At 39.9% G+C, this 27,107-nt stretch overlaps 1 protein-coding gene across 1 annotated transcript in view; it reads left to right on the forward strand.

Moving 5' to 3' along the window:
• The first annotated feature begins 1,179 nt into the window (after positions 1 to 1,179).
• Positions 1,180 to 27,107, forward strand: part of IL1RAPL1 (interleukin 1 receptor accessory protein like 1) — a 661,715-nt gene continuing 635,787 nt past the window's right edge. The window contains exon 1 of the mRNA XM_079311813.1: positions 1,180 to 1,498. The gene's annotated coding sequence lies outside the window, so the exon portion shown is untranslated. The remainder of the gene's footprint in view (positions 1,499 to 27,107) is intronic.

Below are 27,107 nucleotides of genomic sequence, written 5' to 3' on the forward strand. Positions count from 1 at the left end.
AAGTAATTAACATTCCTAATTAGATGCACCTTGCAGCTGCTGTTAATCTTAATTGGCAATAATGCAGTTACATTTTGATACATATTTCAGAAGAGTTACAGAAGAGAAGGGAAAAAAAAAAAATAAAGACAAAAATCTGAAGGGAAGGAAATAAAACTGTTCCCACACAGTTCAGAGAGTTCGCACAAAGAAGATCCCATGGCAACAGCGAGGCCCACAGTTTGCCTTATAAAAATCCAAGAATAGATAATGTATCATCTCTCCTAAAACACTTCGCTTGGGAAACCGGAGGGGAAGGGGGGGAGAAAAATAAAGCGCAAGAGGTGAAGCGAAGCAGGCTGACCCCCGCGCGGTGCGGGTCCGGCGTTCCCGGGCCGTGCCCCGCCGCTGTCCCGGCAGCGCGGAGCGGAGCGGAGCGCACCGGAGCGGAGCACAGCGGAGCGGCCCCGGCGCTGCGGACCGGGGCGGCGCCGGCAGGCGGGCGGCGCCGGGCGGAGGGAGAGAGGGAGGGAGGCCCCGCTCGGCAGGAGTTTCTCCAGGATCCCTCGGGAAGGGCCTCCCGGCGGCTCCCCGCGGAGCGAGGCGAGTGCGGCGCTGTCCATCGGGGGGCAGTGCCGGCCCCGGCTGCCGGCCCGCGGAGGGCGCGTTCCGCCGAGCGAGCGAGCGAGCGAGCCCGTCTCGTAGGAACACAGGGATCGTTTATGCACTGCAGTTTCTCTCGCCTCTCTCCCTCCCTCTCTTCCTCTGCTCCCGAGGATATTTTGGGTGGATTGTGGTTATCAATCAAGACCTCCTCTTCTTTGCTGATCACTTGTCATTTTCACCGGGGATTAGTATCGTTCGGGGCAAGCGGACAACTGATTTTTTTTTCCTTTCTTCTTTTCCATTTGGAGAATTTTCCCTCAAACCTCCCCTCCTCCTGCTTTTTTTTTTTTTTTTTCCTTCTTTTTTTTCCTTTTTTTTTTTCCCTTTTTTTTTTCTTTTTTTTTTTTGGCGCTGCGGTGCGGGTGCTAGGACCCGTCAGGCACCCACCCCCGGCCCCCCCGGAGCGTTTTTGCCACGTTCGCCCAGCACCAGGAAAGGAAGCCCCTCCGGACCGTCGCTCGCCGGATACTTGTGCGCGCAGCCGGGCTCCGGCGGCGCGCTGGGCGCGGAGCTGCCCGCGGGCGGCGCGGGGGCCCCCAGGCCGGCCGCCCCCTTCCCCGCCCCCCCTCGCCGCACCTGGATGGTACCTCCCGCCGGCGACGCGGGCACTTTCTGAACTAGGAAGGAAGGGGCGACTGGGGGGGCGGGGGGGCGCCGAAGTCTGTATGGAATTACCTGCGCCCGCGGCGGAGCCGGCGGCGGTGGATGGATGGGCGCCGCGTCCGCGGCACTCGCGGCCAGCTGAGCCCCAGGAGTAAACACGGGGCTTCTCCGGCCGAGTGCGCAGTGTGGTGACCGGCACTTGCCTCGCTGACTGATCGCACCGGAGGAATATTTCGGGAGGCTCCTGTGGGTAAGGTCATTTTATCCAGGCAAAAGCCCGGCATTGCTAAACTTGGTGGGTGACTGAAATGGGCACTTTCGGGATTGCTGCATTACCCTGATGCGAGGGGCTCCAGCCGCTATTGGCAGTTGAGTGGAATAACTGCAGTAGGTCTTCTGGTGAGTGCTTTTTGCGATAAATTAAAAAAAAAAAATCTCCTCCCTCTGTATTTATTCATTCCCTGGATTTGGGAGAGCAGTGTAAGAGCAAGGAGTCTTTAATTTTTCCCTCTTTATATTTTTTATTTCCCTGGCTGTAATATATTTGACTGGAAAGGGTATGTGACAGCAAAGAAGCTCTCTGTGATGGAATCTAATTAATATGAGCTCGGATCCCATCCTCTGGTTAAATAGGTGTTTCCAACTCTGTGCAGCGTTCTGCTGCATTTCATAGCTGCAATGGAGGTAGAGAAAAATCTGCTTTTCAAGTTGTTAAACTTTAAGGTGGTGATCTTTATTGATCATGATACAGTGTGCTGGTGCTAAAGGGGTTAAATGCCATTGGTAATTTGGGATTACAACTGTTCCTGTAAATCCTGCAAGGAAATTATAAACTGAGGGGCGGTAAGGACAAAATCCCCTCAGCTTCATAGTAGAGAAATACCATAAATGTCACTAGCCTGAAAATATCTCATCCAGCTGCTCTTACAAAATATCTTTTTTGCCCAATAACTTACCTACTGAAACCTCGGACCACGTGTATGAGAGTTGGAAGATGTGCAAACAGAGATGCTATCTTCGGTATTTCATACATACATGCATCTGGCTGAGGGACTGTGTGGGAATTCATTCCTGTTACTTGTGGTGTGAAGCGAGACGAGAGAAAAAGGGAAGATCATTTTCTTAAGAACAGAAGCGAGTGAGGGAAGCACTTCAGCCTTTAAAGATTTAAAGGGATCCGAGCAATGCACATTGGTAATCTCTCTCTGCAAAATCAGTTCTGATAAGAGGGAATGGGGGAAGGTTGAGGGAATCGATAGTGATGACGTTGGGCAGTGCAATGCACTGCAATGCTAAAGTTACATAGTGTGTGCGAAAATATGTACCCTTATGTACTGCTGGTGAGTTCATGCATAATGGATGGAAGAAGATATGCAGATCTGTCTGTAGGAAGATGGATGTATTTGTGCAAAGACGGTGATTATGTAACTTGATTACATCAGTGGCATCAGTCGCCGATAGTGGAATAATGTGCTCCTATAGCGTATCGATCACTTGGCTTAACTTTGTAGCGCTCCCGGCAGCGAGGGATGGAGACCTGGGCAGAGGAGGGGAGATCCGTGCTCAGCTCCTGACGAGGGTTTTGCCTCTCGCAGTCTGCCTTTTGCATCAGCGAGCTGTTGGCGGAGTTTCCCCGGGACAGGGAGTTCACCGAGGAGGAGGAGGAGGGGAGGGGAGGCAGCCGAGGCGCCGGCTCCGCCGCACCCGGGGAGGGCTCCGGGACCCCCGGGCTGCGCAATGGTCCCGCTGAGCCCCGCGCTCCTTCGCAAGGTCACGGCGCAACCTGGGACCGGGGAGCATGGCAACAGCTGAGCGGAGGAGGAACAAAACCGAAATTAAAATTGATCCTCCTCCTCCTCTCCCCTCGCCCACCTCCCAGCATGGCGTGTGCTGACCTCTCCCTGCCGGTGCTCCCGGCAGAGCTGTGCGGGTGTGCGCCGTGTCTCGCTGTGAGCAGCGGCTGCTGCCGCTTTGGCAGGCTGCTGCTGCTACAGTGTCTTACAATACTGCGTGACTGACGTGAGAAAAAAGTATTGTCAGATACAACGGCTTCATACACCTGTTACATCCTCAGGAACAGAAAAGGTGGTCCTTTAACGCATTTCAAGCATCTTAGAAGTGAGTGGGTGAAGAGCAAAGGTGTAACAGGAGCCCAATTGGTTTAACTCAGACTTTTTTAGCAAATTGTCCTCAAAGATAGCAGTATCAGGATATGCCTTAATGCCCCTTTTAGAATCCTGAATCATTTTTCCTATCTGCTCAGGGGGAGGAGGAGGAAAAGCGCTCCTTGAAGATAGATAAGCTCACAAAGGCACTGCTGTGGGCCCATACCTCTAACACATGCATTTTCTGAAAAATGTAAGCCTGATGAAATCTTAACTCTGCTGAAATGAGTGATCTTATCATCACTGACCTGTGTCCTTCCCCACTTCACTCGAAATTCATTCTAGCAAAATGTCACTGAAATACTTTTCAGTTAAGAAGAGGTGAGGGCAGAGTGGGTTTTATATCTCTTGATAAACATGATCTTCACATACCTACTAGATTTAATGCACTATCAAACTCACAGTAATTTTACCCTACAGCAGCCTGAAAAATCTTTTTTTCCTGCTTCCCTGAAAACATCAGTATTTTAAAGTTGGTTCACCATTGGTTCATGGCTATATTAATATTTCTGGAGGATAGGTCTGGGCAAGCACTAAAAATTCCTGCTAATGCAGTTTAGAGTTTGACATTCATAGAGTATACTGAGTAAATTGGGGAAAAAAGGATATGAAGTTAACTCTGTTTCCATCCTTCAGGGGTCAGAATAACACTATGGCAACTCCTATGCATTGCTACAGCTCTTATAATTTTCAGAAATGTCCATTGTATACTCTCTGCCACACAAAATTACGGGCATGCTCTTTCCATTGATTCCTTACAGGACCCCCTGTGACACACAGGCTGCACACCTGTACCACCCAGCTTAGAGGAAAGCACAATTGTCTGCAGAAGGTGTTATAAAACTGGTGCTGTAGGGGAGTAGGCACTGGCAGTGTAGGAATGTATCACATGATACATGTAAAGTGGCATGCAGCATGCAAGGATTTGCAAATTCAGGACAATAGAGAACGATAAGCAACCAAGTTTTATTTATAGATTAATTTTATTGTTATAGTTAGCAATGCCCATTTGGTAAAAATAGAGTTTAATAATTGGTTTCAGCTCCAATGCAATATCTCTTCAGTTTTCACCACATGAAGCTTTTTCAAGAGGAAACTTTCCTTGCTGAAGTAAAGCTGTAAATCACTCGGACAAATGAAGAGAAAATGTGAAGAGAAATATTTACATAAAACATTCCCAGGCTCCAAATCTCAGACCACTGAAAGCAGTGAGAGTTTGGCCACCCACTCCTCACTATTGCTGGAGAGCTGGCTTTTAAAGAAAACAGCAGTGCAAGAAGAATAATCTCAGTGCCTTCCTCTGAAAGAGCAGGCTTCTCACTGTCATTGTCATATAAAAGAGTAGGTTTGTTTTAGTGCTGATAGGAATATTTGAAACAGGGCAGATCTTGATGAAACTTTTTTACTATTTGGTGATATTCTTGTAATGTATTCAGAATACTTTCTGTGGCCATTATGTTGAACCCATGTATTAGGAAAAAAATAATAAAAAAAAGGATAATCAATGAGGTTTTACTTCAGTGTATTTGCACTTGCAGAGAAGTGTTTGGATATACTTCTGTGTTTCATAACAGCTATGATATTTAGCAGCTGGGAATCTTTTTATTTTTATAGTTCACACTGAATGATAATATATGGCAATTGAAACATGAAGCTCTGATTAATATGATTAAAAACTTGCAACTTATCTAATGGTGCTGAAGTTGTAAAGTTTAATTATAGAAGCACCATTTGCACAGCTGTAGGTGAGGTTGTGTCAGAATTTCTATTATCAAGCTCTGTCCTATTTCCATCCGTTGTGTCAGGAGTCCCTGAAACAAGAATTCACTGTAGAGACCGTCATGGCTGTTTTAGGTGACTTCCATGGCCTGTCAGGTCAGTAATCCATGTGTTTCTTTAAGTCTTTATGTGAATGTCTACAGCAGCACCAAAGCAGCCATTATGCCCTATCAATTCAAGTATATTCATTTATTTTAAAAAGGAATTAAATATGCAGTGATGGACCACAGTGACTTAGTGACTCAGGATGGGTCATTTAACATATCATTTTTTTAGGCACTTTTGTCTAGTTTTTGTGTTCCTAAAACAAAAACAGATTAAATGTAGCAATTAATGCTTTTTGTGGCAGCTTAAAATTCATTTGCATTTAGGTGAAAACTCTTTTGGGGGAGGGGGGGGGGGGAGGAAGGAGAGAATAATGAAGATGAAAATTTGTGTGTTTTGAATGTTAATATTCAAGTTTTGCATATTCCTCTGAGGTAGTCACATATGGGACTCCATCCTGCAGAGGGGGAAAATCCTGTGTCATTTGTCAAAGCCCTGTAAGACCAGGGCAAGGAAACCAGGTAGTGCTGATTCTCTCTTTTAACATTGACTACTCTCTTTTTTTAGGTCTCACTGTACCTGTGGTGCCTCCTAGGTCATTTCATGGTGTTATATTGCACACATATTGGTGCCTCAAAAACTGGCTCTGAACAGACAAACCAAGGGTGTCAGTCAGTCCTACTGCTTTATGTGCTTTGAAGCTTCATGTTTATAGGAGCAGCACACAGACATAACCATAATCCTTAAATAATTATAGCATCAACTGCAGCATTTGCTCACAAAGATTTGTAAATTGGGAATGAAGCAGGAGAAAAGGAGAACATGAAAATATTTAGATTTTTGCCAATGCAGTAGATATTGTTTCCATTTTATTTTTCATTTCTGGGAATAATTTAGGAAATGCTCAGTGTAGCTTATGAAAAGAAATACAGAAACCTAATTCACGTGTTGAGAAGACCAGTACCATCTATACAAATCTATACAATCTGGAGGCAGACAAGGAGTAGTGGTGTCAGAAAATTTTCTGTTCTCTGGTCCTTCGCAGCTGTCCACAGTGAATAGAGCACTGTGAAAAACGAAGAAGATGGAGATTGCAGAATGGATTAAAAAGCTTGTAAATGTACAGACTATGCTGAAGTATCTTCTCTATCTTCTGAGATAGAATATATTTCTGTATTCCTCTTGTCTGTTCTTTACTAGGGATACCCAGATGCCTAAAGTTGTTGCAGTTCTCAACTCCCACTGCGCTTTTTTTTGTTTCTTTCTTTTTTTTTTTTCCTTTTTCTTTTTTTCTTCTTTTACTTTTTTGGAAGATACTTAAAAACTTCATTGCAAGAGCCATCAACCTTTTGTTTTCATGCCTGTTTCTAGTCATGCAATAAGATAGTGATCTCTCAGTTGAGGTAACTTGAGGTCCTTCTCTATAAAATAATAAATTAATTTGTTCTCAGAAACAAAGAAGAAAGAATGTTTTCTGTTAGGTGAAAAGACTGAAAGGAAAAGGCCAGTAATTTTATAAAAAACTGATAATTTGCAGAAATCAGACTTGCTCTGACAAAGTGCAAACCTTTGAATTTCCAACAAGGATCCCACAAAACTCTTGCAAGACTGACACCTAGGTAGTGCAATTGCTGTGTAAAGCCTGGATATCTCAGTTTCCCCTATTAAGTTCACTCAGTAATGTGTGCTTAGAGTGTCAGTAGCAATTTCTCCTCAATCCCAACCAAAAGTTCAGTCTGTTTTAGGGAAAATTAAGTTGTAGCAATGTGCATCTATTGTCATGTGCAGGGAAAGGCTTCTGCTGCTGGTTAGGAGTGGGTTTAACCAGCTCTGCCCTGAGCTCCCAGACCATTTGCCTCTGGCTGGGAATTGCTGTGCCTGAATGGTGTCAGGGACCTGCACGTACATTTGTGCCTGCCTGCATCCATTTGACAGTGCACCTTTACTGGATTTGGCTCTGAGCTCAGATCATATGCCTCAGGGATAATTCCTACACCAAGAGATCTGTTGGTATGATGGAAACCTTGGGATAGAGCCACAATGTCTGCACAGGAATATGTTTGGCCAGGATGCTTTTGTGTGGCACTGATCCCTGGCAGCAGTTTTAGCCCTGTGTCTGTCAGGTTGCTGCTCAGTGCACAGAATTTCAGGATGGCAGCAGAGCACAGCTGTTACCATACAGCACCTTGACATTCTGCATCTTCCACTTTCTTTTAATGCTTACTGTCTCTTTCCAAATTAAATTTTTTTTTTCCTCTCCCACTCCCCAAAGTGTTTTGCTCATTATAGAATAACTGTAAATGCATGATATGTCCTTTGCAATGCAAGTTGTGAATGTGATGGACATACATATGGTTGTGTACCTCTTTCAATAAGATCTGCATGTTCAGTATACACAGAGTTTATTTTATTCAACATCTCTTACAGAATAGACAAGGCCTGTGAACTTGTTCCTAGACATTTCTTTGGGGATTCCCATAGCTGAAGGTGGTGTGCTTACAGCAATGTTAAATCAGACTGGCTGATTGGCACTGTCTCCCTGCACATACATATCTATTTATTTATCATAGAATCATAGATTATGCTGAGTTAAAAGAGACTCATCAGGATCATTGAATCCAACTCCTTGGTTCTGCATAGGGCACCCCAAGAGTCACACCATTTGCCTGAGAACATTGTCCAAACACTTTCTGGTCTCAGATAGGCTTGGTGCTGTGACCACTTCCCTGGGGAGCTGTTCTAGTGCCTGACCACCCTCTGGATGAAAACATTTTCCTGATATCCAACCTAAACCTCCCTTGACACAACTTTAGGCCATTTTCTTGAGTCACTGGTTATGAGAGTGAAGAGATCATTATTGTTACCTGCACTTCCCCTCCTGGGGAAGCTGTGACTGCAGTGAGATCTCCCCTCAGTCTCCTCCTGGGTGAACAGACCAAGTGACCTCAGCCCCTCCTCATAAGGTTTCCCCTCCAGACCCTTGACCATCCTCACAGCCCTGTGGATGTTCTCTAATAATCTGTCCTTTCAGGGATCATTTCTGCAGCTGGTCACTAGAGGAGAATTATGTGCATGCACAAATATAGGTACCTGTGTATATGCCTGTGCATACATATGCCTTTAGCTGTGCACTTACTCAAATAGCCAAAGGAAGACTGAGAGCAAGCCATAAAGAGGAAATAGTCTCGTTATTTCTTATGCTGAATAGAGAGAAACAAGAATCATTCAAACAAACCATGAGACAGTAGCTCTTTTTTAGGGTTGATTTAGTATTTCTTTTTAAATGATCTGTAAATGCAGCATATTTGAACACAACTCAATTGTATTTTGGAATGTCAAAGTAGAAGCATACTTTGAAAGGACTGTCAAAGGGCTGTACATTATCAAATATAATTTTAGAAATCTATGTGGTAGAACTTTGGAAGATATAATCTCAATGTTTCCTGTATATCTCTCTTAACAGAACAAGATATTATCAAAAGTCTTGCCCATTGTTGTGAAAAAGTTCAATCAGGGTATTTTCTCAGTTCACAGTAGAAGAAAGTTTTATATTTATTATAAAAAAAAAATATAAAACTTTGAGCAGTATTTTTTGTATAACTCTTCAAAACTCTTCACTGTCATACTCAGTATGAATAATCCATCTGTCATTGGTAGCTTCTTATCCAGAAACCTATTAAACAAGAAGAAAAGACCAGAGAACAACAGCCAAAAAAAAAAAAAAAAAAAAAAAAAAAAAAAAAAAAAAAAAGAAAAAAAAAGAAAAAAAGGAAAAAAATCCTCAATATAAAAAGATTCCATTGTGAAGAAAGAGGTGAAGGTTTTGTTTTATTTAGAAAAAAGAAGATATGATATGGTGATCAGGTGATTCTGAACATACTGCTATGGAAGAACAGAAATGTTGAAGGCTATGTAAAGAAACTTTGGCTTATCTTATATATTGTTTTCCCTGATGACCAGTACAATTTAATTGGGGAAAATGTAAAATTAATAAAGGAAAGCACTATTTGAACGGTTCATTCAAATCCTTTGCCTCTTATGAACAAGGATACAATGAAGAGAAAGCTGTAGCAGAATAGAATGGCTTGAAAAAAACAAAGTTTTGAAATGTTACATTGTAATAGATACTTGGCTAAGAGGATTATCAGGCTGTGTAACAGATAGTTAGAAGTCTCTCACCTTGTGTACCCCAATTGTGGTGCAAGCAGTGGGTGTGTGTGTCTGTGATTTCTCAAGTGCTAAAGGATGCTTCTCCCAAAGGATTTGCACTGGTTCCCTTGGAGTTCTGCTGTACTAGATGAACTGTGTGTTCTTGAGACTGTAGCTCTTACTCTGTTCATTTTACAAACCCAGCAATTGTAGTACTACTCAATAAAGATGTTTTTAATGTTGACTGAACAGCCTAATTCTGCTGTTTAACTCCTCATTACTGAAGCCCTGGTCCAAAACACAGTGATGGAAATGGGACAAGCCTACTTCACTCTGCAGGGATTGGAGCATTCTCCAGCTTTATCATCTAATTTCCTAATTTTTGTTATTTTCTGTGGAAAAAACCCTCATACTGCTTATGTTTAATAGGTTAACATTGATTAGAAAAAGAAAATCTTGTAAACTTTAATAGAATCCAATAAAGCTTACTATGTTATTGACAGTATAAACAGTCTTATTAATTTCCATCATTAAGGGATATGCAACCCCCATATTTTGTTCATTTATGGAAAGGAATGTCTAGTTTCTTGAAAGGTTTTTATACCATCCCTGGTCTCTGGTACTTTCAGTTGCTGTGATGAAGAACTCAGAAAAATCTTTAAAATCAATCACTAAAACTATATGTATTGTTAGTGTATATCCTGAGCTAGTTCTTTCTAAAAATTGTCAGGTTAATCAAAATACAGATGGGTTTCAGTCTTTAGTTAGTTTAACTTATTCTCCTTCATACTGCTTCTTCATTACTTTATATGTATAGCAATGCATAATATATTTATTATATATATTAGTGTATATTCTGTCAAAAGACAGTCACATGGCTCAATGGACAGATACTCTACTTATGGCTGTTCACTTACAAGGGCCCTTCCTTAATTACTGTTGTCTTTTGATTTTTGTCTATTTGTAGTATCACTTAATGCTTAAGACTTCCATATTAGCTAATGCAGTGTATTTTTTTTGTTTCTTTGGTGTCTGAAATCAGGCCCTTACACTAATTCTAAATATTGCTTCTCTGTAAAACTCTGCTAAATTTGTCCATACTTCAATTTCTTGTCTCTTAACACTGAAAGACATAAACACCTTCTGCCTTCTTGTATTTTTAAGCGTTTCATCTATTTATAATATAAGCTCTTTGCTTAATATTTCTATTTTATTAACTAGGATGTAGGGTTACAGAAAAAGTTAATGTCATTTTTTTTCCTACCTCAGTGGAAATTAAATTTTTGCCTGCCCTTGGAAATCATAGAAAGTATTTCCATTCTTCCAGCCTCTGGAAAAGAAGTAATTTCCATGTTGGTTGGAGGGTGGATTTTAAAATATTTTTTATTTATTTAGCATTTAGATTTTGGGAGGATTGAATCAAAGGTGCCATTTTAGTAATAAAATTTTAATGAAAACATTTTCTGCTCAGTAGAAAATTAATCAGGCAAGATATTTTCAGAGTACTTAATGCAAGTTCTTAGCAGAACAGGACTCTCAGCTAAGGTCTTTAGATGCTAAATAATACAAATATGAAAATAGTGTGGTGAGTCATAGTACTGGGGGTGGCTGGGTCAGCTGCCTGTTTCCTAAATACTAATCAGTCTTTTTAATTTGAGATTGCTTCACTATTCATCTTCTCATTTTTCCCTGTTGCCTGAATTAATTATATATAAAATATGGATGGTCACGAATCAAAGGTAGCTTGTGGTTTTAATTTCTGCCAGGGTTCAGGTGTAACCCACCTGGTTAACAGAACAAAAATGTTAATAGTGATGGGGTTTTCTGGTTTTGATGCTGAACTTTGACTCTGTGTTTGCTCTTACTCATCAAGTCTTAGTGCAGTGCCCAGGGTGTTGTGGGAAAGGTGCTGTTGGGCTCAGTGTGCAGTGAATTAGATGTGGGAATGTGGATTTCACACAGAATCTCCTGTCAGAGCTCTGTTTCATCAAGAATAATGTTAGAGTAACTCCAGTGGAGCTGTTTCATTCGGCTTGCCAGATTGAGTCCAATGTGAACCTTCAACATAGATATTATTGCATTAATTTTAATGAATAAAGATCACAGACTTATTTAATTAACATAGCAAAAACCATTGTCAGCAAGCAAAGAAGTTATATTGCACAGCCACTCTAATGCAATCACAAGAGTATGCTTTATGGCTATGAGAATATAATTTTCCTGTTTAAAACCTTTGATGTTTCTTTAAATATATAAAAACACAGGAAATGTGTAAATAAGGCTTGCTGGCCATGTCAAATGCCTCGTGTTAAAATTAATCTTTTGGCTTTCATTTGTGTTCATTTTGTTGGGTTTCAGACAATACTGAGGTATATATACAAGCATATATATAAATATAAGTAGAGGTGTGCAGGTATATATGTAACTTCTGTTATGAAATTATAGGTGTTAATATTGAAAACACAACCATTATGTCAATTTTCATATGTTATTTTTATCATTATTTTAATAATTTTATTTGCATGGTTAAGGGCTGTTTAACCATTAGAGTTTTACTTTTCTTGTGCTTTCCTGCCTGGTCCAGCTAGACAGAAAATGCTCTTTTAATTTGTTCTTAGATAATTCAAGAGAACTCTCTTGGAGGTTTGCCTACTCCACCAAGACCCTCTGCACAGTCTCTGTTTTAGACCTACACGTTTTTCCATCCAAGCTCCCTCATGCATTCCCACAGGAGTTGTTTCAAAGTTTCTGAAAGCTAAGGAGTCAAGGAGCCACCAGTCACTTGACTGGCAGTATCTTGTTATGGACAAACAGGCTACTGTCTCTGTTCTAGTTCTGAATTCATAACTCAGAGGGAGTCTGTGTTTCGTACTAGGGGAAGCTCTGGGCAATACATCTGAGTTTGGCAGGAGCTGCTTGCTGTGTGGATAGCTTTAGGTTACTGTTGGAGTCAAGATTTTCACATATACTTTGGTGTGTTTAATCCCATATGGACACAGAGTATGAAAACCAAAGCTTGAAAGCTATATATATATATATATATATAATATATAAGCCAGACTCTGGTTTATCTAATAATGAAACCTGAATGCAGGAATGCAAATGTATAATGTAGCCCAAAGTGTATCAGGCTGTATCAGAGCCATCTGAAATATGTAAATAAGCAAATTTATTGTTTATTTGGCAGGGGCTGTAGTTCTACAGTCCTCACTTTTATTGTTATTGTTATTGACCTCTCAGAATGCTCTCAAACAACCTTTCAATCTCATGCTTTGTTTTGATGAATAAGGATGACTGAATTTTCAACTAGAGACAGTTTACTATAGAATTACCTTGTATTTTTTTCTACCAAGATTGGCACAATATTCTTAGCTTAAGAAGGAAGTTTTTTTCTTTATTTTATTCTTTTACTGGAAATTTATACTATAAATGCTATTGCAGGATAGAGGAAAAATACACTAAAATACTATAGAATAAGATTGGGTTCATGTAATAGTAATTTCTTGCACCTATAAACTTTATGTTTTGGTTTGAGGATTATCTATTAACGCTCTAATTAAAAAGAAAAAAACCAACCCACGCAACTTCTCCCCAGAGAAAAGGGAAAGGGCACACCGGAAAGAAAAATAAATTTTTGTAATTAAATTTAAATACCCATTTATTTAAGTCCATTACTTGTTTTATAGTAAAAATTGTCTTTCTGCTTATCTTAGAGGGCAGACAGACACTCTTATTATTTAAAGCTTATTTTTAAAATAGCCTCACTATGAAGGAGCACACTTTTTGCTCATTCCTTATCAAATAATAAAATTATGCAAAATACACTGTCAAGCAACACTCACTTTCTTTTAGATGGTCAGAAATAAAGCAGAGAGCCATCACTGATCTCAGTATCAAAATAGCATATGCTTCTAGGGGTTCCTATAAAATTTAGTTTCTGGAACTCAAAAGTTTTATAGCAGAGTTATGAGAGTTTTACACGTGCAATAACTGATTTTAGCAGGAGGTCGTGTTTTGTTGTTGTCAGGAATTGTAGCTCACTTTTTCTGTTACGTGGTGTTTGTGGTACATAGCTTTCATGGTGAATACATGCATGAAACAGGAACTAATTTATCAGTTCCCATAAGCAAATGGCTCTGCACACCTCTTTTTTAGTGAAAATTAAATTTTGTTTGAGAACAAGGATATAGAGAAGAAAATATCCTTAAGTGGTCCTGCATTTTATGTGCTGTGATGCACAAATAAAGCCATGAATTGCCTTCAGCAAAGTGGAAAGTATTTCTCTCTATCAGATGAGATGTTCTAGCTGTCACCAGTCTCTGACAGTGATTGTGACACCCTGCTGCACACAATGCTTACATTAGACAAAAATTCTCTGTTTATGTAGCACGTTGTTCCTGAGATTTCATGCCACAGGTGAACAATTAGCTGTATACCTGCCAGTTAGGAGAACTGAGCTCTGCAATTAGATTGTGTGACAGGTTTGATGACATTCAGCCTCCTTCTAGAGGCAGACTGAGCTGGCAGTGCCTGGCTGGCAGCGTGCTGGGTGCCCCAGGGGGTGGGCACAGGGTGTGCAGGCAGTGCACCAACAAGGGATGCTTGGAAAGCCAAGGGAGGAGCAGCAGAGCTCTGCCTTCCCATCCTGTGCAGCCCTTTTGTTACCACATTCCTGTGCAGCAGCTGACAGCATGGGGAAGGCTGCTTCAAAGATGGATATAAAGAAAAGCTATGAAAAGTGAAGATACAGAGAAATCCTTGGTGTTGGTCAGTGACCTCTGGCATGGCTTTGGTTTGATCACATCTTTTCTGTCACATACACCATCCCTAAGGAGAGATTCCTGCCTCCTTGGCCAATGCCACCTGCCTTGGTGACAGCAGCTCCCAAGTGAAGGAGAGCTTGGCTGGGAAGCTGTCCCTCCACCACTGCACTCTGTGGCCAGCTGGTTAGGTGGCAAGGAGAGGGACAGGATTGTGCTGGTTTGGCTGCAATACAGTTAATTTTCTCCAGGTGGTGGGGAGCTGTTCCTAGCTCCTGATGGTTCCATACCTTCTCAAACAGGTTGCCTGGGACTACAGTATTTGGCTTTGGGTTCCTTCTTAGCCACCTGTGGTGGACTCCTAGTCTTAGTTATTACTATTACAGTTGGTTTTTTAATGAAGTTTATGGGGTTATATTTAGTTTTGTTTGTGTGAAGTAGAGCCTCCTCTGCATTGTGGTTGTTTCAGACACAAAACTGGCAGATGTTGTGTGTCCTTGGCTATGTGCAGGGATAAGTTTAGGGTAGGATGATATCAGAGGGCTGTTCAATACAGACCAAAGCAAGGCTGCCACCCTGGTGTTAGAGGAATCTAAGAGTGCACTGCCTTCCCTCACCTGTTGCCTGCAGGAACCAGCAGTGAGCTCCCACTGTGCAGTGTGAGGGAGTTTGCTCAGACTGTGCTGCTTGGCAGTGCAGACGTGTTGCCTGACTTGGATTCCCAGGAGCAGAATGGGGTGATAGCATTTCTCACCTCCCTGGCACACTAAGGGAGCAGACACATTAGAGACTGTGAGATGTGAAGATCTGGTGAGATGTGGTGTTTTGTGGTGTGATGAGAGTGCAAAAGGCAGACTCCTGTCTGAGAAGATGGATGAGTTCCCTTCAGTAAAGCTTTCATACATGCTGTATCCTTCCTCTGAAATGCTGGTTGTCACAGGCTCTGCAGTTGTTCCTGGGGATTTTGTTATGCAGATGGTATTTTCTGATTATCACATTTTAAGACTCATGCACACATGAAAGGGAATAGTGAAATGGAGAGGGGTAATCTAAATGAATAAGAAAAGCATATTTGTAAACAGATTTTTTTTCCCCTGAGATAAATTAGCTCACTCTGAGCCTTGCACATTGAAGGTCAGTCTGGCTATATCTGAGTTTATGACTCTTTTTTTTTTTTATTTTATTGCCCTTTGAAAAGCTCCAAAAACATGACTGTCACACTGATAGGTCCATGTAGAGCTGAGTACCATTCCCCCTGCCCCTGTTTCCATTCCCTGAGTATCATTCCCCCTGTTTCTCTCCATCAGGCTGGTCAGGTGTGTGCCTGCTGCTCCCTGAGTCAGGACTGGGAATGCAAATGATCTCCATTGCATGTCCCATTTGGAGCATCACTCTGTTACACAGATACTTTTCTTAAGTGATCTACAAAGCTTCTTCATCTTGTCCACTCCTTTCCACAATTTGCCCTGCCAAAAAAGAGCTGGTGAAACAAAGGTTTGTTGAAATAATTCCATTTGACACAGCCATATTTTCCATTTGTAGGAGAACTGCACTGCATTCAGCACTCTAGCAGATCATGTTTGTTCAGCAGATTTCAAATAAAGGTGTTAGTGCTTTTGGAGGCCAAGCTGGACTTCTTCCAGAGCATACTTTTTATTTTCCACTCCATACATAGCTCCATAAAATGTCTTTGTACAGACAAAATATGCATCTGCCTATACCCTTAGAAAGCTTTTGTGATTAAATTGTGGAAGAAATTATTTTCCCTTGCCCAGTCTGAATTAGAATAGTGTCTGCTTGTGGGAGGAAGCAGACATTGAGGTTCGAGTTTGGATGGGAATAGGGATTTTAATGTTGGTGGAGGAATTACTATGATTTCTTTCTATTGAAAGATTGCCCATAATCACCCAGTTTCCATTTCTCTCTGTGTTGTGCATGCTCAGAACCCATGCCACAGAGCTTACAAGGGAGAGAAATTGGATTGGGGCAGCTGGGGAGCAGGAGGTAATAACAAAACCATATTGGCAATGTTCTTGACAGTATCCATCAGCTACTGCTTCCTTCTCAGTTTTTCATGGGCATCACAGTGGAGAAGGGATTTGTAGGAACAGAGAATGGAGTTCATTGTCTTTTTAGTGTGCTCAAATGATTGAGGAAGGCTATAAAAAGCCACCTCTGGCTTAATTTCTTAGTAGCCAATTCTCACAAATTGTCTGTCTGTAGGAAGAGCACAAAGCTTCAGCAATGCCAGGCCACCTGCAGATGTCACTTAAAAAGAACACAGCCCAGTTTGCATTGGACTATCAAAGCAATTAACTTGCTCAAAATCACAGTGATTCTGTAAATTGATTTTAGCTACAGAAAAATAAATTTCTGCAAAAAATTCTATGAGTCTTAATGTACAATAAATCACACCCCCATCAGTGAAATCTCAGTTTAGAAAACAAAAAATTAAACTGTTACTATCCATGAAGACTTAAACATAATTTTATACTACACAGTATTCTGTGTATTTAAAATATTTGGGCTCTTAATTTGATTTTTGACTTGTGACCTCATATTAATAAGCAAGTTTTAATTTGGAGTGCTTTTCAATTTTTAATGTAGTTTGTGTCATTTTACCTTGTTAATAATCAGAAGGTCACATGGTACCAAATGAAACACCTTATGACAATCTAAATTGAGTATATCATCATTGTTACCTTTATCAGTCAGAAATAATTAATTGAATTGTGAATATTGCTCGTAGATCATGATGTCTGCTTCTGAAAAATGCATTGACCTATAAATTGTCCTCCAGTAGCCATCCCCAGACTAGACAGGAGTTGCCAGAAGAAATTTGTGGAAAGATGTCTTCTGAATGATGTGTATTTGCACAGTAAAGCTGAGTAAGAAGGCAGCTATTCAAAGGCTCTTCTTAAAGGTTTCCTGTTAGATCCTTTTTTAAAAAGTACAGTTTTCTATTTCTAGCATTAATTAACATAAATCACATATGAGATATGTTTCTTTATTTCTGTCATTATTTCCATGTAAGAGAGAACTCTGTTGGAACATAATACTAACCACCACATGAATTTATAGTTACATTTTCCTGGTGCCACATACATTTTACCCAAATACAGTAAAATTGTTCAGCAGATGACTCCTGAAACAAGTATTTATTTTCAAAGGTTTATTTTGCAACAATTCATAAAATTTAATTTTCAACTGTTTATCATTTGTTTCTCAGGATATACACAGTTTTTAATATATGCACCCATTATTAGGAATAGAGGACAAGGCCTTATTGTTATGCAGTCCCTACTCTCTCTTAAAACAGTTTTTTTTTAGGCTTGTCCTTCTAATCTGGTATTTGCCAAAATAGTTGCTGGACAGCTCAGATTCAGTACCCTTTAATTGACATGACTTTTCCTCTGACTCATGTCTGTTTCCTGATGATATACAGAAAGAAATCATAAAATCTCTGATATTTATCTCAATAAGCAAGCTAAAATATTCTTTTCCAATTAGACTTCTGTTCCCCTTATGTGCTTTAACAGCTGCCTTTGCACTTGTGGTCTGGGGTCTCCTGGAGAAATATCTCCATGATGCTAGAGGAGGTATGGCTGGTGCCATTTGCAGTAGCTCTCCCACACACCTGCCTTCAAATGAAGATGCTAAATTTGCAGCTTTTCAGTAGTATGTCATTCTGATTTGTCACTTAAGTATTGTACTTATTGCATGCAGGTTTTCTGACAGCTGTGCTTTGCTGTCAGACTGGGGCTGCCCCAACTTGTGATGCTTTACCACTCTAACTTAAATGTGTATTTAGTGCTGACAATCTACCTAGAATCTGAACAGTAGCAAAAAGTACTGCCCTCTCTGCTCTTGTAAGTGTCCTTAACAGTGGTTTTTCTTCTGACAATGTGAGGAATGGAATTAACTGCTCATAAGCTGGCTTAAAAACTCATCCTGGTACCAGAAGGATAGAATATTTCAGTGCTATTTCATAGCAAATATTATGCAGGATATCATGATAGCTACTAGCTTATAGGTATGGAAGACTGAGCAAGTCATTCTTGGTCATGGAATCTGAGTACACTCACTGGATCACCAGACATAGTGGTATGTGTGAAGCTCAGTCCTCATCGAGTACATCTTATCTTCCCATAACAAGATGCTATATTTCTCATTGGTTCCTATAGTTATCAGATACTATTTAAAAATCCCTCCTCTCAGCTCTAAAACCATGCCAGAAAATCTGGTGTTTTAATGCAAGTCACAAATGCAGCTAAGAAAAAAAAATCTTTTTTTTTAAATTTCAGACCTACACATGGCATATGTTTAGAGATGCAATACTCAGATACTTCGGTATTAAAAAGTCAAGAACAGGAAGAGCAATCCACTTGGCATAGGAAGAGTACTAGCCTCCAAAAAAAGGGGACTCTAGGAAAGTCAAGTGATGGTAGAGTGTAATATCAGCATAATTTTAAGTAATAACCCCCCAGGATTTGTCTAGGTTTAATTGGGAGTTATGCAAATGAGCCTTTGTAGAGCAATTGTGTGTTTAGAGCAATTGTGTGTTTAGAGCAACTGTAGAGCAAACCCTGTGTTTAATATCCTAAATACTTTCTTTGTGGTTCCGTAGCCTTATGGCCTCATCATATACCAAATTTTTGTGAAAAAAACACTTCAACTTACATGCAATTAAGCTTTCCTGAGGATGTAAAATTACAGTATAGCCAGTGTGAAATAGGATCATCAATGATGGTGACATCTGTCAGACACAAGAATAAAACTACATTATGAACCCCCAGCCCTGATTGTATAGTCTCATTTGCATAACCAGTGTTAAAAAATCCAGTTATGTTAGGCACTTAGCATTTCACAATGGCCTTTAAGCACAGGAATGAGGCTAGGAGGGGGCACCAGATAATTTTAAATTGTAGGATTAGGATGCTAGAAGCCATCTGGATATGCAGCCGTGCCTGCAGTGGTGAACACAGAGATGCATAGACCACTTCAGTGCCCCCCAAACCACAGCTGTGCCAGGGAGAGAGCCAGCAGGACAGCAGTGGGAATGGCTGCAGATCCAGCCTTTGAGCTTTCTTCCTGGCTTTATTTCCTTTTGTACTGGTGCAGCCAGGGAGTCTAGCTGACGGCAAAAATGCAATATACAGTTAGTTTCAAAAAGACTTCAGAGCACCAACCCCACACCACTTACACACCAGAAGTTCCAAGCTAATAACTTTCAACATCCTATAATTAATTAGAACAAGAAAAGACCTAGAAATTACGATGTGCCACAGAAAGAGAGACGGAGAAATCAAGGGCATTTAGGGTGTCCTAGTATATATATGGTGCAGACATAAAATTCTTTATTAAAGTAAATTAAGAAGTTTAAAAGAAGAAATTACTAAAGCCGTAATATAGGAACAAGTCCCATGTTGCATAAAAATGGTATAATTTTTCTTCATTAATGTGTAAGATGGGAAAGGACAGATAGGAAAAAGCAGTCAAGAAACAATGTGTTATTAGCTGCATCAGACAAAGGAGAGCCAAATGAGACACATCTAGGTGGGAGCACCCTCACAGGCCCTTCTGTCTCACCTCTGGGCATGCAGTGAAAATTGCTTTTCTTACTAATCTCAGGTATATTTAATCAGCCAGGCAAAGGTGTATTCATCCTGGCATGAGATGCAATAATTGCCCAAGGAAGCAGCAGGAGGTGAAAGGATTGCTTTAAGGCAGTTGCAGAAGTCTGGAGGAGCTAGCCAGGGGTGACAGTATTTCCAGAAGAGCAAGGCCACTGATTTTTCAGGCTTATGTCTTCTCCCCATCACCTTAGGTAAAACTGTTTGGCATTTGCCAGTAGAAATAAACCCACGTCAATTGAGTCTTCTCAGGCACCACCTAAAGAAAAACTAAAGGAAAGAAATAGATTTTAATTTTATTTTGCTTGATTTTACTTTGCACTGTAGAAATTAGTATTGTGCATTTAATTACGTTAATAAATGTGAGGTTAATATATTCACAACATTTACACATAATTTTGAGTATTTTCAAGGTAAACAAAATACACATTTCTGTATCACTAGAGGAAACAAACTACATGTAGAATACAGGAAATTAGTATGTTTCCCCAAGCAGTAATTTTACAATAATTCTCTTCCAGTTTCTAAAAAAGAAAGGATTTATATTGCTCCATGAAGTAAAGTTTAAACCACCCCTGTATACAAAAAAAAAAAGTGAAATGGTATATTTTTGATGAAGGATGATGTTCTTTGTACATGAAATTCCAAAGAGAATTAATGCATTTTTCTCTCAAATAATTTTTCCAAAATTAAGAAAAACAAAGAACAGAGCACTCTGAAGAACAACTAAAAAAAAAAAAAAATAAAAAAAAGAAATTAAAAAACAAAAAAAAAAAGCAAAAACCAAACCAACAACAAAAATCCCCAAACCATCTGGTTTGTGCTGGGTTGCCCTGGCTTGATGCCAAAGCTGTTCTGTGACTCCCCTCCTGAGCTGGACAGGGAAGAGGGAATAAAACAAAAGGCACATGACTGGAGAGATAAGGACAGAGAGAGATCACTCACCAGTTACTGTCATGGGCAAAACAGACTCACCTTGTGGAAATCAATTGAATTTATTACCAGGTCAATCAGAGTAGGATGTTGAGGAATAAAACCAAATCTTAGAAAACACCTTCCCCCCACCCCTCTCTTGTTCCTGGGCACGACCTCATTCCTGATTTCTCTGCCTCCTGCCCTCCAGTGGCACAAGGGGACACAGAATGGGAGCTGCAGTCTCTGTTGGTCCTTCCTCCTCAAACTGTTTCCCTATTCCAGTGTGGGGTCCCTCCCACAAGAGGCAGTCCTGTCCTCAAAAAGCTTCTCCAGTGTGAGTCCTGCCCGTGGGTGCAGTTCTTCACAAACTGCTCCACTGTTGGTCTGTTCCAGGGGGTGCATTCCTTCAGGAACAGACTGCTCTGGTGTGGGATTTTCTCTCTGGGTGCCAGGAGCTGCTCCAGCATGGGCTTCCCCAGGGTCACAGTCTCCCTGGGGCATCCACCTGCCCCAGTGTGGGTCCCTCTGGGCTGCAGGTGGATGTCTGCTCCACCATGGACCTCCGTGGGCTGCAGGGCACGGCTGCCTCACCGTGTTCTTCCTCAGGCTGCAGGGAAATCACTGCTCCAGCATCTGCAGCACATCCTCCTCCTTCTTCTTCACTGACCTTGGTGCCTGCAGGGATGTTGCTCTCACATATTCTCATTCCTCTCTTTGACTGTTGTTGCACAACATATTTTTTACTTTTCTTGAATATCTTATCCCAGAGATGCTGCTGCTATCATTGATTGGCTTGGCTTGGCCAGCAGTGGGTCTGTCTTGTAGCCAGCTGGCTTTGGCTCCATCAGACAAGGGGGAAGCTTCTGGCAGCCTGTCAGAGAAGCCACTCCTGTATCCCCCCCATGACCAAAACTATGCCACTTAAACCCAGTACATCTAGGTCAGAGTGAATGTTGCTCTGGGCTGAATGGTAATCGAGCTGAGTGTCAGAGAATGCTCTCAATTACATGGGTTGCAGTGCTGCCTTAGCACATTGGTTTGGAGCAGTAGCACAATCTTGAAGGAAATCCCTTGGTTGTTCCCACTTCCCACATGTCAGTTGAGTTTGCAGGGCAGCTTTTGTCTGATGTGAAGCAGGTGGCCCTGCAGAGCAGAGAGCTGCTGGCAGCAGCACAGCTCAGATCCCCACCAGGCATGTGTGGGTCGGAGCCCCAGCCTGGAGCTGGTTCCAAGGACAAGATAAAACCTATTCTGAAGTGCAGACTACTACAGAGTGCAGAAATCAGGGCTTACGTGCCACATGATTTGATACAAATATTGTTTAAATCTCTTCGCCAGGAATTAGCTGATAGTATGGAAAAGGTTTGGTTTGGTTTTTGGTTTCTGGGTTATTTTTAGTTGTTGCTGTTAAAAAGGGGAAAAAAAAAACAATGACATGAAACTAGAATAAGTGAAGATAATTTATGTGAATTCTGCTAAATGCATGAAGGATATCATACGTGGATCAGTAAAATAAAGTGAATTGAATTGAATGAAGCACCTTTATGGAAGAAGTTATGTTCCTAGTAAAAAATAAAAATGAGTAAATAAGTAAATTTCAACAATGTACTGCCACGTGGCCTAATCTTTTTTGTGTTCACCCGATTTTTTTTTTTTTTTTCTAGAGCTGTCATTGCTCCTGTTAAAGCAGGAACATCAGGTGTGGGCATGCAAATTCCAGCCTCCCCATCCAGCCCTGCTAGGTTAAAGGAGGTTTCTGCTTCTTCAGATGGTTTGTAAATCTGACAACCACATTTTCTTAAGCAGAATTTGGTTTAGGAATTTGACCTAGTTTTGCAAATAATTTTAAAAGAGCTGAAATGACACTTTGGCTCAAGAAGAAAAGAAAGGGAAAAAAACCCCGAAAAATAGGAAGAGGAGATTTACACATTTCATAGCACTATTTAGTCAGATTTTGTAAGAAATGCATTATATAATACAGCCCTTTAATCCATAACAAGATTAAAAGTAATTGTTTTCCCATGTTCTGCTTTCCTCTGAGGCTGGTTCAGTACACATCCCATTGTTTGTGTAGTATTGCATTATTTAGTAAAATCCTCAGATATTGAACATCTGTTTGTTGAATTTGACCTGCAACATTGGAGTAATGGCACTACAAAGACAACAGATTTTGGCAGCTGTAATTTCTGTACAGCTAAACTATGATATTTGCAATAATATGTTGCTTGCAAAACTGCATCTGCTTGTTTTTGTTTCTGTTTTTAAAGTAGCACCATTTATTAGACCTAAGAAATTTTGCAGATGTGTACACCATTATTATAATGAGTTTGCATTTATTGCATTATACATTTCATATCCAAATCTAAATTTGGACTTCTAAATTGGTCCATAGAATTTAAGAACTAGTTGATAGTCAATGCTGTCTTAATAGCAAATGGTGTCTTAATAATAAATACACAATGCAGCTGCAAAATTTTACTTTTTCTTCTGTAAACTTGTATTACCTCTCTTTTTCAAATGGCACTTGTCCCTGTTATTTTAATTGCAGTAATTGCAAAGTAGACTCCAGATGCAGTTCTTGTAATTTAATGCTTTATTTATTGACTTAAATTCTGTTTAATTCTCAAATAACTCCAAACTGTTATTTGTCTTAATATTATTTAGTTGATGGTCATTCCTTTACTGAAGGGAAGAGTGTTAGAGTAGGAGCTGGAAGATGGTGACTTGAGGAGACTTCACCAGCTGCATAGACAAACAAGGCTTACTTTATGATTGCCTTAATAACAGCTATTGAGCCCTGGGTACAGAGCAGCTCCTTGGCACCTCGTTCCCAGTGAGCAGGGAGCATCCAAGGGGTCTGCTCAGTTCCCCTTCATTTCTCCTCTACTCTCACTAAACGAGTTCCTAAGCAACTACTGTAGAACTCTTCCAAATTCTAAGAAAATCCAGGAGGTGGGTGCTGCTCCTGCTGCTACTGAGCAGCCTGGATTCCCAAGCAGTGCAGAAGGAAAGGGATGTGCCCAGCCTGGAGAGGGAGCTGGCAGCAGCTTGTGTGAGTAGACCTGGGATTAACACTCATGGCCTCTTGCTGGAAGTGAAATTTGCACCCCCATGGAATTGCTTCAGGGGCAAAAAAATCTGCAAGATTGATTCTCTGTGTATTTCTTTTTGTTTAGTTTCTAAAGAAGATTTTGCATTAGCCAAACTGTTTGGATGAGCCAAAAATAAGTAGATTTACCTGTGTCATAAACTCTTGACCTTTTTTATATTGTCTTGATATATTGCTTAGTACTGTCAAGAGTCTTGACAACCTGGTATGATGTATTTCCAAAGAGGAATTTTAACCATGACAACCATTTTAATGACTTAAATAATGCTAATTCATGGTAATAAAAAAGAAATATTTTTGTAAAAGAATATTTTATACAAATGTAAGGAAGAAATTTAACTCTATGAAAGTCATGTACAATAAGAGTGAAAACATATTTGAGTATTACACAAAATATCTGAAACAGTTCCAATGAATAAGGGGGTTTTTTTTGTCTTCTTCACAATGACAAATGAAAAATATAGAATCTGTGCTTAACTATTTCACAGCCATTCAGAGAAATCTGAATTTAATCAATATTCTTGACGAAGGTTGATTAATATTCATTCAGTTTCACAGTGAGCAATCAAGAAAGAGGTGATAAATCAGTTTGCAGTCCTGGAACTAAAGATAACACTGTAGCAGTCTGAATTTAGCCAGCCTGTCTCAGTTATAATTCCTAGTTGACTCTTTTTGATTTTTAGTTGTAATTGAGGTTTATTGTAACTGTTGAGTAGAACAAGGGATTTTGTTGTTGTTCTTACATGTGAAAGAATGATTCAACAGGTTGCCAAGTGCTCTGGCATTCATGCAACAAAGCACATGCTCAAGTCCTTAAATGCCTTCACTCAAGCCTTCAGTTGTTCTTGTTGGTTAGAGTTAAGCAGATGAACATTTTTGCTGGAGATATAAATAAATCATCTTATCATGTTTCTCTGTACATTAGTATGCTGGATTAAGCTTGCTTTATTTACTTGGCTGCTTTAGGGTGAGCCATTTGACAGAATCACTGCAGCTCCTTTGATTTTGATTAATCAAGGATGGGGATATGTTTGGTGGTTCCCTGTTACTATCACAAAAGTGAGCAAATGACTTGGATTATCCAGTCCTGGAGAACATAATTTTTTTTTAAGTATTCAGATTTTAAAGAGCTTGTAGGAGACTTTCTCAAGTAGTTCTTACTGAAGTTGCATTTTATGTTTAAGGTAGTCTGTTTATGCTCTCAAAAATGATTCAAATATATTATTTTACCAGTTTTCTTTTCTTTTATATAGCTAATGAGAGATGTAATGCACCTCTCTTAGTGATAGATATGAAAATTAGTGGACACTTAAGTTCTGCAAAACCACAAAGTTTATTTCAAATTTTGTTTTCAGACTTCAAAAAGGTGCAATTTTCCTGTTTTAATCTTCTATAATTTTTTTTTTTTTGCCTCTGCATTGAAATAGCCCCCATTATCCTGTGATTAAAAATCTTTAATGATACCTGCAATTAGTTGTTCTTGCTAGTTTTATCATCTCCATGCTGCAGTGGTTTGCCATACATTTAAATCTGACAGATGTAATATGGGTGTCTATGATTGCTATTGCTTTTTTCAATGTACATCTATCTCTTTCCAGAGATAGTAAGGCAGTGGAACAAGGTAAAGGAAAGCAAAACAGGAGATGAAGAAGTGAGGGCCGTGCTGTGTGTGCCCCCTTCACTCCACTTGACACAGTGTGAGAGGGGAAGGGCTAAGGGCAAGCAGTGCTGTGATCTGGGCTGGAAGGAGACCAGGCTCACTCCTCCCACCCTGCAGGAGCATCCCCAGGAATCCCCAGAGCTGGCTTGGAGCACGGCAGATGATCTCAGAAAAGACAGTTTTAATTAAAACAAAAGACAGTGTCTATTTATAAATTAGGTAAATATGCTCATCTTTCTATTGATGTTTTAGAAAAACAGTCAGGACCATTACTATTAACATCCAAATATCAGCTTGGCTTTCATGTGTTGGCTTGGAGCCAGTTCTGTGAGTTTTTAATGGTGCTGCCAAGTTTATAAGGTTCTCTCATGCAGCTGAGGTTATTCATGTGGATAAGTGGTTATAGGGACAAGGCCTGGGATCTTTGCAAACACCCAAGGCCTTCAAAAGAGGTTAAATGGCAGAACTCACAGTGAGTGAGTGCTTTAACAGTTACTGGTATAGTTGATAATATTTGATAATTGATGGCACTTACTGGGAAATTTCCTTTTTTTCATGCAGAAAGAATATAATATTCAGATTTTGTATTCAGTGAGCTTCTGTTTACCTTTTATCAATGGTAAAAGAAAAAATATGAAAACAAGAAACAAAAAAAGACAGCTGTTCATTCCTCCCAGTAATTTTAACTGGGTTACAAGCATTAGTGCAACAGTATGGCAGCGAGTTTGTTTGTTTGTTTGTTTGTTTTTATTGTAGGCTAGGTTCAAAAAACAGCTTAATTGAAATTCAGTGCAAATTAGGTTTCTTTTGTATAGGCCTAAATGCTCAGACCCTGAGGTATCTGAGGATGAGGACAAACTGTAAAGAGCTTGTCATGATGGTCCACTTTATGCACTAACAATGCAAATAGTAATATTTGAAGAAAGAGGATGTTTTCATGCATGTTTTTTTACTAATGTTTTATTATTGGTATTTTGGAAAATAGGAAAATATTTTAAAAAAATCAAACACTTAATTGAGATGCTCAAGCATTCAAATATGCTCATTTAAAATTTCAAACAAGAAAATGAAAAGGGTCTTCAAAATTGTCTCCATATTATTTTTATTCTACAGCATATGTTTACAGTTTTTTAATGAAAATTTATAGCAATAAAAGAGCTGAACAGGTCAAGATGTCTATGCTGCAATAGAAAAATTCTAGTAATGTGCATTAAAATATTAATGAACCGTGATGCTTCATTATTTCTAAATTATAAAGCTACTTAGCAGTTTTTGCTGTCCAGGAATATGCATCCTTATCCTCCCTTATCTACAAGTTCATGTAAAATTTGACCAATATTTAGTGATTGATTTAAAATACATGCAGGGTTTCATGGACAACAAGAGACTTCAGCTTTATCTTTCTTAAAAAAACATATAATGTAACTTCTATAAGGTAATGTACAGACAATTCTGAAGTCTGCTCTCTCATTATATTTTCCATAATGGTTATTGTTGTCTAGATAAACCTCTTTATTATTCCCATACTTGGATATTTATGCTTAAGTTTCCAAAGCATCCAGTGTGGAATTTATGAAAGTTTATGAAAGGCAGGTCCTTCATGACTAGCAGATCTCCTTCTGTGATATGGTGACACTTGGTGAA

The sequence above is a fragment of the Erithacus rubecula genome (genome assembly GCF_903797595.1).
Source record: "Erithacus rubecula genome assembly, chromosome: 1".
NCBI lineage: Eukaryota > Metazoa > Chordata > Aves > Passeriformes > Muscicapidae > Erithacus > Erithacus rubecula.